Raw genomic sequence first — 16,807 nt, 5'->3', positions numbered from 1 at the left:
AGCAAACGAAGCAATTCAAACTAATGGCTTTACCATTATAGGAAAATTTTTACTGTGAAAGTATGATCCCCAATTTAGGTGATTTTTGGAGGTCGAATAGCCAATTTTTCATTCCAACCAAGGTAGAGTGTATTATTCTCATGTGAAATAGTATTGTTTGTTTTTCTTTGAATCTATAACTTTTGGAGTTGCACGAAGCTAAATTGGTGTGGTATAGTAATCAAATTTATTATCTAGAATTACATAGTTTATTGTGTGTAAATCCACATATTGGTGCTAGTTCTAAGTTATTTTTGGACCAATGCAAATGTTAATGTATATTATTTTTCAGTTTTGCTAACAAAATTAACTAGATTTTCAATGAGAAATCGCATAACAACAACTTACAGATTTTTATTTCTAAAATGACCAAAGGCTAGTGGTATTACATTTAATATGCGATGAGTGGATCATGACCCAATACTTAACAAGCATGAAACCTCAAAGATTGGAACAAAAGAGCATGAGAAGTTATATATTTAGAAGTGCGCAAGGCACGAAATTGGGACATACAAATGATCCCCGTTTGTCCAATGAGGCTTGGAGCATTTTGGTTGCCTTGTATAAGGCTAGATAAATAGCGAAGAAGCGATAACCAAACAATGAATTGCATACATCCAAGAAGAAGAATATCGCTTGTAATCAATAAGCATGAAGGACCTCTATACAAACCTGCACCTACACGTGGGTAGTGACGACGTGAGTAGGGATGTCATAGCTATTGTCCAAGCTATGGATGATAAAGGTCATAATCTTATTCTTTGTGTTTGGACAAACAATGAAGTTGAGGTCACATATTGTCAAGTTTGGACCTTTGTCCTTCTTTGGTTATTTGCAACCTCTTCTTCGTAGGTTTGTAGTAGTGTTCATTTTTTGATTTCGTATTTAGCTTACGTTAGGACTTAAGAATTTGCTCCTTCAAAAGTTGTGTGAAGTTTGATATCTAGGATTAAGTTTATAAGATGTTTTATCCTTTTTTGTTTAAACTTGAGTACTTATTTTAAGTATTAGCCATCTTATTTTGCGCATGCCTTTTCTAAGAACATTTTTAAGTTAATAATGTTTGTGTTATCTCATTTTGTTTCGTAGCAAATAAAGTAATTAAGTTTTTTTCTTTTCATTTCATTTATTTTCTTGTGTCCTTTGCTTTTATAGTTTTATGAGTGCTTTATTCCCTCTTATAATTTGTGACTTCAGACTATTCTGAACTTTTGAAGGTATATATATATATATGTATTAAACATAAAAGGCATAAGTGAATTCCTTGCATCTATTGTTGTTACAAGTGACAAGAATGTAAAAGTATGCTTTTCTAGCTTTTAACGAGAAGCACTAGATATCCATTGGATTTGAGGACATTTCTAATTTTTCAATCTTGTACCAAGGTTGAGTATTGGAGTATGTCTTGTGTTCAAACATAGGAAGAGGTATGAAACTAGGTGCAAGTCATGGAGGTGATATTCAATGTGGTTACCATAACCAAGGTCAGTAGTTATGCAATGTATAGTAAGGCCTCTTTGAAGATAAAAAAGGTGTACTTGGAGGAGGTCAAGTGTCGCACCGGGTGTGTTGGGGGGGAGGGGTAGATCGGCGGTCGCTAACTTACCGTAGCTCAAGTTTGCAGCAACTCGCAACCCTAGACAACTAAAAATAGTTGATGCCATTGGATAACCCATGGCATTACTGTCTTTAGTTTATATGTGCTTTAGCATATAAAGTGTAAAGCTTTAACTTTTTACTATAGAAATATAGTGGCATGGAAAATCCCTTTCCTTTTTGTAATAATTAAAGCATTAGGATTATGTGTTAGGGCTAGAGGTTAATAATACATCATATAGGTTTAAGGTGTCATGGATTAGGATAGTAAATTTTAGTTACCTTTGTGGGTTAGGGTAGAAAGTAACATAACCCCCAAGAATGTTTTTGTAACAAAAATGTAGTAATTGCTCTTTAAGTTGTTAGAGCACTTGCTCTTACTTCTAAGATTGGATTGGTGTAGGAATTTCTCTTGGTTGCTTTGAACCTTTATTTGTACTTCCACGTGGACAAGAGGACAAACCTCTTGGATGTTATGAAATGGCTACCCCCAAGTAGGCTCTATCTGTAGTTAGGGAACATAACATGGCTTGCTTAGCTACTTTCGATCAAACATTGCAGTTTTAAGTGATCATAGTGTTGGGGTAAAGGTCTTGGGTCTCTGTCAGCAGCCGCTTATCCGCATGGTGGTCGGTCGTCTACCAAGTGATCCATTCTCTAATTTTTCTTATACATAAAAGAATAAGGAGATCCTCCCACTTCTTGGAGGCTTGTTCCACCCACATAGCACACTCTCCTCTCTTTCCCTTCCTCGCATGCACCGCGCACACACGCATCTATGCACATGCAATCTTTCAGCGTGTGTCAAAACCATGGCGGTGATTGGCAGAAATGCTCCCTCAGCGGCGACCAAGCTTGGTGCTTGGCAGCGTCGGATCGGAGGTGGTTTGGCACGGATCCGGCAAGGATCGATGGCATCAAGAGGAGGCCCCCCGGATCTCAGAGCTCTGATGAGAATGGGATCATGCTAGCTAAGGTGGGTGATAGACAAACATGGTGCAAGCGTGTGATTGTACGTAAGCAAGATTATCACTCAAGTGAATTAGGTTCCAAGATAGATTAGCTTGGACTCATGAACACAATCTTGAGTATTCACTTAATTTAGCACAGGCTCACCATAGACAAGCATGTAGTGCAAACTTGAACTGTGTCGTTTATTCATGAAAGTGAGCTTTAAGTAACTCTACAACTTGACTCCTTTACATGTGGGACTATTTCACCTTTTTCCTCGCTCACTCAGAGTCTAGGGAAAAACCCACCTTACAATCCTCCCCTTGGGATTTGGACTAAGACAGATACATTGAAGATGCATTATCCACTAAGGATGACAAAATGGTATACACACATGATGGCAAAATCCACATAGGATGACAAAATCCACACAAGATGGTAAATCCACAAATGAAAATAAAAGTCCTCCCTTACAAGTAGAGAGGCTGCAATCTTCAAAGTATGTCATCACAGAAGACAAGGTTGTTATCGCCTTCATCTTCTTCTTCGTCCTCCACCATATGAGCTGATCCTTTGACAGGTTTCTTCCCTTTGTAGCTTCTGTTGTTGTTGCTGCTACTGTTTCTTTCTCCATTGTTATTGCCTCCATTTGAGTAGCATTGAGAAGGAGGATGTCCCTTCTTACCACATTTGTTGCAAGGTTTGTTTGTGTAGCAATCTTTTGCTACGTGTCCCATTCTTCCACATTCATAACACTTTCTTCCAGTTGATGATGCCGATGGTGAATATCTTCCCCTTGAGGATGACGTGACAAAAGCCCCTCTTGATGATATTAATGAGCCTTTTTGCTTTCTTTCTTCTGCTTGAATTGAGTTGATGACATCTTGGAAGGTGGAGCCGGTTCTTTTTCTTCAAGAATAGTGACTAGATGGTCATAAGAGGACGGAAGTGCACTCAAAATCACGGCTACTTTGTCATCTTCTGGTATCTCGCACTAGATGGAAGTGAGCTGCGTAACAATGCTCTTAAGCGTAAGTGAGCTGCGTAACAATGCTCTTAAGCCTATTAACTAGGCTAGCAATGTCCTCCCCTTCAATCATAGTGAGTTTGTAAAGTTGTGTTTTGAGACTAAATTTACCTCTTTTAGCCATGGCTCCATGAAAGGGTGGTGCGTAATGTGTGTTCTAGTCTCCAGCCACCCGTGCTATCTTATAGCCTCCCCCTAGCGTACACACTGTCCGACCGTGCCGGTGGCCTTACCCGTAGGGCCCATGTCCTTACATTACCCCCCCCCCCCCCCCCCCCCCTCCTTGGAGAATCGTTTTCGTCCTTGAAAACGAAGGTAGGAAAACGTTTCTTAAGTGCGGAGACATTCTCTCATGTAGAACCTTCTTCAGGTCTATCTAGCCATTTTACCAACACCTATCGTCTGACATGATGTCTGGTGCGAAGCTTATGAGAATCCAAAATCTTTTTGGGCTCATGAGGGATGCTTGGCGGTTCGATAAGGTCAACTAACACACCTGTGTCAATGACATTATCATTATGTCCTGGCTGTTTTCGTAAATGGCTAACATGAAAAATAGGATGAACTTGTAAGTGCTCTGGAAGAGCTAACTTATAGGCCACTTGACCTATACGTTTGAGAATAGTAAACGGTCCACAATAGCGTGGTGAAAGTTTAGCAAATTTTCCCATCTTCAGACTTTCTGAATGCTCTAGAACCTTGAGGAAAACCTTGTCTCCTTCTTCAAAAGTAGCAAGACAACGATGCTCATTGGCGTACTTCTTATATCGATCTTGAGCTTGCTTAACATTCTCTCTAGAAACTCGAAGCATGTCAAAATGTTCTTGGAGAAAATCCTTCGCTTGTTGTATCTTCTCCTTAGCCAACTCCATCGTAACGGGTGATGTAGGTTGAAATCCATATAAAAGCATAAATGGACTAAACCCTGTAGTCACATGCTTTGAACTATTATAAGCAAATTTCAATATAGGTAAGTAGTCTTCCCAATTGGTTTGCTTCTTGCTAACGTACGCTCGTATTATATCCTCTAGCACTTGATTAACTCTTTCGGTTTGAACGGTGATCTAGGTTGAAATCCATATAAAAGCATAAATGGACTAAACCCTGTGGTCACATGCTTTGAACTATTATAAGCAAATTTCAATATAGGTAAGTAGTCTTCCCAATTGGTTTTCTTCTTGCTAACATACACTCATAGCATATCCTCTAGCACTTGATTAACTCTTTCGGTTTGTTCTATCCATCTAGCTTTACGGCCCTTCGAGTCCATTTGAGTAGTAAATCATTTGATACTCTCATGGTCGAAAAGTACTTCAAAGTCGGCATCATATAAATAGTATTGCCACTTTTGTAAAGCGTGAATTATGGCATAAAGCTCTCTCTCATAGACAGAATAATTCTGTTGAGCTCTATCTAACTTTTTACTTTCAAAGGCTATAGGCCTTCCCTCCTAAAGAAGTACCGCACCAATTGCTTTATCACTAGCATCAATCTCCACCACAAACGGCTTAAGTGGGTCGACAATTGCTAGGATGGGAGCAGTGGCTATAGCTACCTTGAGCTGTTCAAAACTGCGTTTTTAGGCTTCTTCCCAAGAAAAGGTCTTACCTTTTGATTTAAGTTGATCCATCATAGGAACATCGATTTTGGCATAATCACGGATATATTGTCGATAAAATCCAGCCATGCCTAAAAATATTTGAAGCTCCTCAACCGTGTTGGGATGTGGCCATTGAAGAATGGCAGCGACCTTGTCAGTGTCCACTTTGATTCTAGAATAAGAGATCACATGACCGAGGTAATGTATCTCTGTTTTAAAGAAATTGCACTTGGTTTGCTTAGTATATAGCACGTGAGCTCGTAGCTGTTCGAACACTAATCGTAAGTGTTCTATGTGTTCATCTTCAGTCTTATTAAAGATAAGAATGTCATCAAGGAAAACCACAACAAATTTTTCAAGATAGGGATGCAAGACACGATCTATGAGTGTCATAAATGTAGCTAGAGCATTGGTTAAACCAAAAAGCATAACCAAAAATTCAAAATGCTTGAACCGTGTTCTAAAGGCATTTTTGGAGATATCTTGCAAAAGGATACGCACCTAGTGGTATCTTGAACGAAGATCTATCTTTGTATAGTATCTTGCCCCATGGAGTTGATCAAACAACTCATCCACTCGAGGTAGAGGATACTTGTTCTTGATGGTTATGGCGTTTAATCCACGATAATCTATGCACATGCACATAGTACCATCTTTCTTTTGTGCCAATAGAATTGGTGATGCCCAAGGCAAAGTGCTAGGTCTAATGAAATCACGGGCGAGGTAGTCAGCCAACTAACTCTCAACCTCCTTGGCTTCTTTAGCACTCATACGATAAGGTGGTTTACTCACCTGTTTAGTGCCTGGCAAGACATCTATGCCATGATGCACATCACGTGCAGGGGATAAACCCGGTAGTAAATCACTTGAGAATACATCACTATACTCCGTGAGTAAGTGAGTCAGATTTTGCCGTGCAAAAGGAGAAAGTAAACTAGACTTATGCTGGGATGAAGAATCTTGTAATTCCTGTAAAGTCTGTTTTACAACAGTTACACGTTGCTCTATAGAATTAAAATTGAGAGCACTTTGCTCGTTAGATTTGTTAACACTTTGCTTATCATTACAATTTATTGCACTTTGCATACCATTTTTGAAATTCACCGCACTTTGCTCTTGAGAATTCACAAGACTTGGAGACAAGCAGTAACACAAAAACACTTCATTTATTAAATCTGCTTTCTGCAAAATAGAAAGCTCGGCTGTACATATAAGAGGTGCGGATGGTATATTTTTCTCACCAAGAAAAAGCAAATGTTTACCATTGGCCATAAAGGATAAGGACTTGTGTTCATAACTAGTGTGCAATGTGTTTCCTAAACCATGCAGCCACTCCCGTCCTAAAACTACGTCAGCATGGTCCATATTCATAACTTGAAAGTCAAGGGTCATCATATGATCTTGAACAATAAGCTCAACCCCTTGAACTACCGTGTCCCATACTTCTTTATCATTGCCAGACATCTATTCGACCACATACTTGTGAGAGCAGGGAGTCTGTCTAAGCTTCAATTTCTTGACTAGCTTATAGTTCAGGAAGTTATGAGTTACATCATCATCCACTACAATACGAACACGTTTTTCGTTAATAGTGCCATGCATGCGAATCAAATCATGGGGGCCAAAGGTGGGCTGCTACACTGAAGCAGGCACACAACACTTGTGCTTTTCTTCCATATGAAGAACCTCTACAACACAATATTTAGGAGATGAATCTAATGTGAGGCGTTGCACCGTGGGCCTTTTCTTTGCCTTGCAAAAGAGGACAATCTTTCTTGTTATGTTGGTCCAAAAGACATCTAAAAACACAAATTGTGTTTTCTTTGCATGCTCAAAATCAGCAGTGCTGAGAGATCCACGTGGAGTATCTCGTGATTGCTTAGGCTTCTTAGCCTCTTGTGGGCGTGGAGAGGTAGATTGTCTCTTATTCCTCTTGGAACGTGTGGGAGATCTACCTCGCCATTGGCTCTTAGGCTCTTAGCAAAATATTCTTAGAGGTAGGGACCATTTCGCTTCCTCTCTTGGTCATCATCATATCTTTGGGTATGACTGATGGCTTCTTCCAAAGTTTTTGGATGTTGGGTCTTGACATGAAGACGATAGTCTTTGTCAAGACCCCTGTTAAAACCCGGTATCTTTTGGAATTCATCTAGACCTTCTAGTTTTAATATGATTTCCCGATACTTCGAAAGGTATTGTGTGTGAGAGAGAGAGGCCAGACATGCGGCATGCATCCCATGCTAACCAATACTTACTTCTTCGTTGGAGTCCAAAAACTCTCTGGGGAAAGAAACTTGAAACGCAACCCAAGACGGAGGACGAGCATCTATTGGAAATGTCATCCACCACTTCTAGGCCTTGCCTTTAAGAGATAGACTTGTTTCCACAGCCCTCTTTATATCCGGATGTGTCTCAATCTATGAATATTACTCCATTTGTGTAAGAACGTATTGACCGCATCCTTGTTGCGATCACGCTCTTCCCTATGAAACTCAGGAATGGTATTCTTAAGTAATGCATTGCTACCTTCTACATCTTCTGAAGTACTTGTTTCTTGGACTCCTTGAGGCATGCAAGCTTGGTTTCTTTGAACCGTGCCACGTGTGGCTCCTTGAGCCATCTGTGAATTCATAAATTTCACAAGTAGCTCCGTAAGATTGGTAACATTTGCATTGAGTGCAGAGAGGTTGCCTTCAAGTACGCTTTGGTGATTTTCCAAAGTCTTGAAAGCAACCATACCTACAAGGCCATGATCTCATATCGTCATGCATATTAGTGTCAGCAACACCCGTGGTGCCCTGATTTTGATCTACGTGCTCAAAATCAAACGTGTGTGTAGGTGGGATATCCTCACTAGCCATGGTAAACACACACTAATGCAAAGAGAGAAAAAAAACAACAACTTGTACCTTGAGAAATTGAAGTCTTTGTGTTTTGTATGCTCCGCGATTTCGTTGCATGCGAACCTCGCCTTATGGGAATTTGAGCGCTTCACTTGTCATTCGTTGTAAGAACACCTTTGATGATTCTTCACAAAAACTCGTCTTTTTGTGAAGTCTTTTCTTCACTTTGAAACTACCTCCTTGAGGAAAAAAGAATTTTTGGAGGAAAACTTGCCTTCCTCCAAGAAGTGAAAAGGAAGGGTGAAACTACTTCCTTGAAGTTTGAAGCTTTCCCTTTACTTTTAGCTTTCTTTTCAACAGAAGTATGCTATCTTTCCTTGTTCGACACAACAAGGCTCAATAGCTTGATGGTAAAGTGTTGGCCTCTTACCCTCATGGGATGGGTTCAACCCTCCTTCATGCAAGGGTTAAGCGGGCCTTCCTACATGCGCAACCAACGAAAGCCTTTGGAGCCTCGGTGTCGTAGAGTTGCCGGTCTAGTTTCCTTGGTTGCCCGTTGTGGAGGGCATAGGTGGAGCGACCGCAGTCAGTTGTTGATGTCTATCTACGCGCATTGCACACAAGAAACTGTGTCTGCCTTCTTTTTGCTCCACAGCAGATACGTCATTGTCTGCAGATCGTGGGAGAGAAGTAGTGCGTCACATGCACATACAACCCGCTTCTCCTCTTTCCCAAGAATAGCCCGGATACCAGTGAAAGGACGGTGCATAATGCGTGTTCTAGTCTCCACCCAACCGTGCTATTTTATAGCCTCCCCCTAGCATACACACGGTCCGGCTGTGCCGGTGGCCTTGCCCGTAGGACCCATGTCCTTACACTCCAAAATTGCTTTCTAGGAACCGCCAAGCTTCATGTGCATGCTTGCATTCGTCTCTGAAATGCACATAGTTGTCATGCAAGAGTGATGATAATTCCTAGTGCTTGTTCTTCCTTGGCCAAATTTTGTGCACTTGCTATCAGTGTAGAGGCCCTAGTGTGCACTCCATCAGATTTGGCTTGTTTCTCTAAGGCAGTGCCGATAATAGACCATAAGAATTTTCTCATGAGGTATCCCCTTAACTTTGTTTTCCATGTGTGATACCCTTCCCCATTAAATTTCTCTATTCGCGTCTCCCCCATTGTGCTAATAAAGGGGTCTTAGCTTCGGAGACTCTCCTAGACAATGTCTACTTCTTTACACGAGCACAAGTATCCCCCCCCAAAAAAAATGAAATCTATTTGAAGTTATTGTGCTTGGATGGATTCATTTCATTGCAAGTTGAGAGAGAGAGAGAGAGAGAGAGAGAGAGAGAGAGAGATTTTTTCCTTGTCAAAGTGAAGCACCTCTTCACGTCTTTTGAGCTTTGCTTTCCTTGTCGAAGTGAAGCACCTCTTCACGGGAGTGAAGCCCCTCTTTACGTCTTTTGAGCTTTGCTTGGAGAAATCCTGATTTGAAGGTTTGCTTGAAAGGGCCTTTGCTCAAGATTCAAAAGTCCCTTTAAAGGCATTTGAAATAACCTTATCAGGCTTGGAAATCCTCTTTGAATGTTCGAAGGAAATTTGAGGTGGTAGCTCAAAGTTCCTCTTTGAATGCTTGTAAGAGCCTTTTCTCGAATACTTTTTGTAAGTACTTTTCTTGAAGGTTCTCCCTTTGCTGCAAGGAAGTCTCCCTTAAGGAAGTTCCTAAGGCCTTGAGCCAAGCACGTGGGCAGCTGCTTTTGCTTTGGGTTGCCTTAGTGCCACAGGATAGGACCCCTTGTAAGGGGTTGGTGCTTTGCACTAGAGTACGGCAAGATCACCCCCTTATGGTGGAGATCATGAGAGCTCGTGGGATCAAGGGTTTAACAGGCCATGCAACGCCAAGTGAGGGGAGAGCTGATGGTTGAGAGCGCGTAGGAACCCAAGCTTGCGGAGCTGAAAAGACCTTAGGGTCAATTTGATGAAGTGCCTCACGTCTGTTGCATGCACACGCGGGAATAGCCATTGCGGACCCGACAAGGCTTCAAAGTCACAATGGAGCGCCGATTTCAGATCCACCCATGAGCCCACAACAAAAATCCAATGCTTGACCCTAGAACCTTGTACAGAGGCACTCTATACAATCAATGAGCTAAGCCATAGGTGCCCAATGGGCCTACATGTGAGTGAATCCAAAAACAGTGAACAAATGCTTGTCTTTGCAGTGACACACACACACCGCTATTTTAAGCAAGTTTTTAGGGCATGGGGATAAGAAAGCCCTCGAGCTTGGATTGAGGTGCTTGAAAGCTTATCGGAGACATTGTGAGGAGTGCTTCAAGATAATGATGATAATAAGGCTAGATGATACAACCAAAGAAACTAATTGAGGTTGCAAATTAGGGGGAAAACGACACCCAACATAATTGGAGGGATTGATTGCCCAATGATGCAATCAATTAATCAAATTGCTTAATTGATCATTAGGGAAGATCAATTGGTGCTTGATTAAGGGAGACACCAATCTTATTGAAAGGAAAGCATGCAAGATTACTAGTAATTAGCATGCCTAGTCTCTCCTAATCAAACATTAATTAACATGGAGAGTAGTGGCTCACTTGGGTCTTCCAAGAGCGTGCCCAAACATGATTGACCAAATGCTTAATTGGAGAGAGTAAACCTAATGGATCTTACTAATGATAATTAAGGAATGCTAATCCTATTAACACACAAATGCATAGCAATAACCTAGCTAGCACACCATAGACCTGATACCACTTGATGAGAATGGGATCATGCTAGCTAAGGTGGGTGATAGACAAACATGGTGCAAGTGTGTGAGTGTGTGTAAGCAAGATCATCACTAAAGTGAATTAGGTTCCAAGATAGATTAGATTGGACTCATAAACACAATCTTGAGTATTCTCTTAGCTTAGTACATGCTCACCATAGACAAGCATGGAGTGCAAACTTGAACTGTGTTGTTTATTCATGAAAGTGAGCTTTAAGTAGCTCTACAGCTTGACTCCTTTACATATGATATTTTTAAGTAATGCATTGCTACCTTCTACATCTTCTGAAGCACTTGTCTCTTGGACTCCTTGAGTCGTGCGAGCTTGGTTTCCTTGAATGGTGCCACTTGTGGCTCCTTGAGCCGTGTATGAATTCATAAAGTTCACAAGTAGCTCCGTAAGATTGGTAACATTTGCATTGAGTGCAGAGAGGTTACGTTCAAGTACACTTTTGTTGGAATTAGGGTTGCAGAGAAACACACACAGCTTGGAGAAGACGAAGGAAGCTCAAGGCACACAATAGAGAGTGTGTTACTTAGTGTGCAATGGAAAAGATAGATAGCCCTAGAGTGATGGGCGTATATACAATGCACGGGGGAAAAAACCTCCTAAAGAGGGAAAAAATGCCCCGGCGGTCCTAGTGTGTTCACACACATCACTACCACATGTATATGGTAACAAATCCCCCCTGGAGTGATGCGGTGAACGAGAGCTGGCACATGAGTAAAGGGAAGTGCCAGCTGGCACATGAGCCCACATAGGGTAGTTGTCCCCATCCAACCTGTCCTCAGCAGCAAACATCTTGAACACATCTGTGTTGTTGTTGTCAGCCATGGTAAATGCTGCACCTGATGTGAAAACTGCCCGAAAATAGGAGAAATGGAGCGGGAACAACTTGTGCTATATAGCACAAACCGTAGAAGACTATAAGGCACCTATTATGCAGAAAACGGCACTGACAGAAAATCTGCACAAAATGATGAAATAGCCTGTGCAGTACTGCCTGTAGTGGAAACGGAGGCCGAAATGAGCCCAAATCAAAATTCTGAGCAGACCTGCGAACGCTCGCCAAAGCTCACTGAAATCGGAGAAAGTGAGCAGGCGTGTGCTGGAGCAGCTGGCGACTAAGCCCGGGAGGACGTGACCTACTCTGATACCAATTGTTGGAATTAGGGTTGCAGAGAAACACACACAGCTTGGAGAAGACGAAGGAAGCTCAAGGCACACAATAGAGAGTGTGTTACTTAGTGTGCAATGGAAAAGATAGATAGCCCTAGAGTGATGGGCGTATATACAATGCACGGGGGAAAAAACCTCCTAAAGAGGGAAAAAATGCCCCGGCGGTCCTAGTGTGTTCACACACATCACTACCACATGTATATGGTAACAACTTTGGTGATTTTCCAAAGTCTTGAAAGCAACCATATCTACAAGGCCATGATCTGCTAGATCATTGTCGTCATGCATATTAGTGTCAATATCACCCGTGGTGCCCTTATTTTTATCTACGTGCTCAAAATCAAAAGTGTGTGTAGGTGGGATATCCTCACTAGCCATGATAAACACACACTAATGTAAAGAGAGATTAAAAAATGTCAACTTGTATCTTATGAAGCTTGAAGTCTTTGTGTTTTTTATGCTCCACGATTTGCGTTGCATGCAAACCTCGCCTTGCAGAAATTGTAGCGCTTCACGTGTCGTTTGTCGTAAGAACAATTTTGTTGATTCTTCACAAAAACTAGTTGTTTTTTTAAAGGCTTTTGTTCACTTTGAAGCTACCTCCTTGAGAAAAAAAGAAATTTTGGAGGAAAACTTGTCTTCCTCCAAGAAGTGAAAAGGAACGGTAAAACTACTTCCTTGAAGTTTGAAGCTTTCCTTTACTTTTAGCTTTTTTTTCAACACAAGTATGCTATCTTTTTTTATTATACACAACAAGGCTCAATAGCTTGATGGTAAAGTGTTGGCTTGTTAGCCTCATGGGGTGAGTTAAACCCTCCTTCATGCAAGGGTTAAGTGGGCCTTCCTATGTGCGCAACCAACGAAAGACTTTGGAGCCTCGGTGCCGTAGAGTTGTCGCTCGAGTTTGCCTTGGTGGCCTCCCTTGGTCGCTCATTGTGGAGGGCGTAGATGGGGCGATCGTGGTCAGTTGTTAATGTCTGTCTACGCGCACTGCACACAAGAAACTATGCCTGCCTTCTTTTTGCTCCACAGCAGAGATGTCGCTATCTATAGGTCGTGGGAGAGAAGCAGCACGTCGCATGCACATGCAATCCGCTTCTCCCCTTTCCCGAGAATAGCTCGGATACTAGTGAAAGGGCAATCCATAATGCGTGTGCTAGTCTGCACCCAACTATACTATCTTATAGCCTCCCCCTAGCGTACACATTGTCCAACCGTGCCGGTGGCCTTGCCTGTAGGACCCATGTCTTTACACTCCAAAATTGCTTTCTAGGACCCGCCAAGCTTCATGTGCATGCTTGCTTTCGCCTATGAAATGCACATAGTTGTCATGCAAAAGAGTGATGATAGTTCATACTGCTTGTTCTTCCTTGGCCAAATTTTGTGCACTTGCTATCAGTGTAGAGGCCCTAGTGTGCACTCCATCAGATTTGGCTTGTTGCTCTAAGGCAGTGCTGATAACAGACCATAAGAATTTTCTCATGAGGTATCCCCTTAACTTTGTTTGCCAGGTGTGATACCTTTCCCCATTAAATTTCTCTATTCGCTTCTCTCCCATTGTGCTAATAGAGGGGTCTTAGCTTAGGAGACTACCTCTTTACACGAGCACAAGTATCCCCCCCAAAAAAAAGAAATCTTTTTGAAGTTATTGTGCTTGGATGGATTCATTTCATTGCAAGTTGAGAGAGAGAGAGAGAGAGAGAGAGAGAGAGAGAGAGAGAGAGAGAGAGATTTTTTTCCTTGTCGAAGTGAAGCACCTCTTCACGGGAGTGAAGCCCCTCTTCACGTCTTTTGAGCTTTGCTTGGAGAAATCCTGTTTTGAAGATTTGCTTGAAAGGGCCTCTCCTCAAGATTCAAAAGTCTCTTTGAAGGCATTTGAAATAACCTTATAAGGCTTGGAAAGCCTCTTTGAATGTTCGAAGGAAATTTGAGGTGGTAGCTCAAACTTCCTCTTTGAACTCTTGTAAGAGCCTTACCTCGAATACTTTTTGTAAGTACTTTCCATGAAGGTTCTCCCTTTGCTGCAAGGAAGCCTCCCTTAAGGAATTTCCTAAGGCCTTGAGCCAAGCACGTGGGCAGCTGCTTTTGCTTCTGGTTGTCTTAGTGCCATGGGATAGGACCCCTAGTAAGGGGTTGGTGCTTTGCACTAGAGTACGGCAAGATCACCCCCTTATGGTGGAGATCATGAGAGCTCGTGGGATCAAGGGTTTAACGGGCCATGCAACACCGAGTGAGGGGAGAGCTGATGGTTGAGAGCGCGTAGGAACCCAAGCTTGCAGAGCTGAAAAGACCTTAGGATCAATCTGATGAAGTGCCTTGCGTCTATTGCACGCATGCGCAGGAATAGCCATGCGGATCCGACAGGGCTTCAAAGGCACAATTGAGCGCCAATTTCAGATCCACCCATGATCCCACAATAAAAATCCAATGCTTGACCCTAGAACCTCGTACAGAGGCACTCTATACAGCCAATGAGCTAAGCCATAGGTGCCCAATGGGCCCTACATGTGAGTGAATCCAAAAACAGTGAACAAATGCTCGTCTTTGCAGTGACACACACACACACACCCCTATTTTAAGCAGGTTTTTAGGGCATGGGGATAAGAAAGCCCTCAAAAGCTCAGATTGACGTGCTTGAAAAGCTCGTCGGAGACCTTGTGAGGAGTGCTTCAAGATAATGATGATAATAAGGCTAGATGATGGAACCAAAGAAACTAATTGAGGTTGCAAATTAGGGGGAAAACGACGCCCAACACACAATTGAAGGGGTTGATTGCCCAATGATGCAATCAATTAATCAAATTGCTTAATTGATCATTAGGGAAGATCAATTGCTGCTTGATTAAGGGAGACACCAATCTTATTGAAAGGAAATCATGCAAGATTACTAGTTATTAGCATGCCTAGTCTCTCCTAATCAAGCATTAATTAACCATCGAGGGTAGTGGCTCACTTGGGTCTTCCAAGAGCGTGCCCACACATGATTGACCAAATGGTTAATTGGCAAGAGTAAACCTAATGGATCTTACTAATGATAATTAAGGAAGGCTAATTCTATTAACACACAAATGCATAGCAATAACCTAGCTAGCACGCCATAGATCTGATACCACTTGATGAGAATGGGATCATGCTAGCTAAGGTGGGTGATAGACAAACATGGTGCAAGTGTGAGAGTGTGTGTAAGCAAGATTATCACTCAAGTGAATTAGGTTCCAAGATAGATCAGCTTGGACTCATAAACACAATCTTGAGTATTCATTTAACTTAGTCTAGGCTCAACATAGACAAGCATGGAGTGCGAACTTGAATTGTATTGTTGTTTATTCATGAAAGCGAGCTTTAAGTAGCTCTATAGCTTGACTCCTTTACATGTGGGACTATTCCATCTTTTCCCTCATTCACTCAGAGTCTAGGACAAAACCCACCTTACAAGCTCTTGGTGTGTGCGGCTTCCCTACGGTGCCTAAGGTTGCAAGAGTTTCGAAAATTGCAGAGAATCAACTGTCAGCAAGCAAGGAATTGATCTGCAACAAATTGGGCGTTAAACTTGCAATTGAGAGGAGCTCAACACCGAGTAAGCAGGGGAAGATCCCGAATTACAAGCAGACTTTGTAGAGCTTGGGAGTGACTGTGTGTGTGTGTGTGTGTGTGTGTGTGTGTGTGTGTGTGTGTGTGTGTGTGTGTGTGTGTGTGTGTGTGTGTGTGTGAGAGAGAGAGAGAGAGAGAGAGAGAGAGAGAGAGATAAATACAGCAAGCAAAGAATCTGCATGTGAGCAAGGGAGAGCTCATACCTAAATTGAAGCTTGAGAGAATTGGGTAAATCTACAATTAAGCATTATTGGAGCAGCTGTGAAATAGGGCAAAATCGGCACCGAGTTTTTTGCTCAATAGAAATTGCAAGCTACTACAAGATTAGCGCAGTGGAATCGGGAAAGAGAAAGCGTCAAGGGCTTGGCAATTCAAAATCGAGATGCAGAGCTGAACCAAGCAATAGAGGCTGGAGTAGCTGTAGGAGAATCGAGCATCCGTTAGCGAGGCAAAACGAGCAGACGATTGAAGGAAGCATACAACCTTGGCATTAAGGTCGAGAGCCTGCAATCAAAGGCTGGCATACTCAATTGTAGCGGAAGCAAGTGAGCAAGCAAATTTGAAGAGCTCATGGGTAGCTACAAGCAGTAGAAAATTGAGGAAGAGCTGGATCGAATTGGGCATCTGCTGCATCGAGCAGGCCTTCTGTAGCATGGAGAAATCACAAAGTTCGAGAGAAATCATCCTTTTTCAGCCTTCAGAAGGCCATAGGAGAGTGGGTGGATAATTGGTGCACTTTTTGGACCGTTGATTAAGAATCATGGATTGGTGACACATGTCTAATGAGCTTGTTTTATAATGTATATAGGTCTTTTCATCATTTCAACTCGGTCCCTTCTTTTAATGCCCAATTGACTTCCTTGTTTAATAAAGGTTATATTTTCTTTTCATAATGTAAATGGGTCTTTCCATCATTGTAATTTGGTCCCTTTATTTAATGCTCACTTGACCTTTTTTGTTTTTTAAATCTTTGTTTAGCTTATAAGTTTTATAAAGGTTATATTTCCTTTTTATAATGTAAGTGTCTCTTTTCATCATTGTAATTTGGTCCCTTTATTTAATGCTCACTTGACTTTTTTTCTATCTCTGTTTAGTTTATAAATGTTCTCTTCATTTAAGGATCTAATTACTTTCTTGTCAGCTTTTTGATTTAAAACATACTTTTTTCCTTGTAAATTTTCTTTTCATGTAC

Source organism: Adiantum capillus-veneris, chromosome 9 (assembly GCF_014529385.1).
Source record: "Adiantum capillus-veneris isolate H3 chromosome 9, ASM1452938v2, whole genome shotgun sequence".
Lineage (NCBI taxonomy): Eukaryota > Viridiplantae > Streptophyta > Polypodiopsida > Polypodiales > Pteridaceae > Adiantum > Adiantum capillus-veneris.
This window is presented reverse-complemented; position numbering follows the sequence as displayed.